The following is a 1006-nucleotide window of genomic DNA, read 5'->3' on the forward strand; positions in this document are numbered from 1 at the left end:
AATAACACAAAAAAGTGCTTTGACAATTGGTTTGAAAGTTTATAAATCATGATGGAGATAAATATTCGCATTTCTATGAGTTTTGATAAATATTCACATTTCTATGAGTAGACTAGAAATATATATAGTAGCCCTCGTACAACATATTTTGTTATTTTCACCTGGTCAGTTCTGTTTGCAGCATTTCTTTTACTTTATATGAATAAAAAAAATTACAATTGCATCGGCCGGGAATCGAACCCGGGCCGCCCGCGTGGCAGGCGAGCATTCTACCACTGAACCACCGATGCTATATAAAGAACCAGGTAAAGACTGTTTTATGGTCAACATAAATATCTCCAAAAAATGTGAGGTGTGCAGATTAATATATTAATCATAAAGTGTCCATCATTGTCCGAAGAATATAAACAAATAAACCCATATATGCTTAACAGTTTTGATGGACAACTACAACACATTGTTCTCTTATCATAGATAAAATAAATTCTCTATAAAAGTAAAATATTTTCCATTTGGACCATATCAGACATGGCAGATTTTCCTTTTCTTTTGTTTGTTGTGGCCAAAAGCAACCAGGCTTCAACCTAATCTCTGTGCATTAATCATACATTAAACTTTTGTTTATTGTTTATCTCCACCATTTTCCACATGTTAGGAAAATGTGGTAATTTGCATTTTCAGAGAAAAAATAAACAACAAAAACAGAAAGAAAAAAATTTAAATAATGCAACATAAAATTGCTTTTAGCATAGCCTTGTAAAGTTTTCCTTCATTTTCTATTGGCTAAGGACTGACTGACTACTCTATGGCTATGAACGATAGAAGGACAGTGTTGCGAAAATGAAGAAGAGAACAAATTGGTAAATTTTGAAGTTTCTAATAAATCATGCATTATTTTGCGCGTTATGTTACATAACTAACAGAGAGTAAACATGCATTGTTCTTCTATGAGAAATGCCTCTATCTTCTACTAGAATATCTATCGATCTCTGAGAAGGTCCATCGA

General features: G+C 32.6%; 1 non-coding gene across 1 annotated transcript; it reads right to left on the reverse strand.

The window, feature by feature from the left end:
• Positions 1-219: 219 nt before the first annotated feature.
• TRNAG-GCC (transfer RNA glycine (anticodon GCC)) lies at positions 220-290 on the reverse strand. The gene has a single exon. It is a non-coding gene; the product is annotated as a tRNA-Gly (tRNA).
• Between the last annotated feature and the right edge of the window lie 716 nt (positions 291-1006).

Source organism: Musca autumnalis, unplaced genomic scaffold (assembly GCF_047663935.1).
Source record: "Musca autumnalis isolate F117 unplaced genomic scaffold, ASM4766393v1 scaffold_1, whole genome shotgun sequence".
Lineage (NCBI taxonomy): Eukaryota > Metazoa > Arthropoda > Insecta > Diptera > Muscidae > Musca > Musca autumnalis.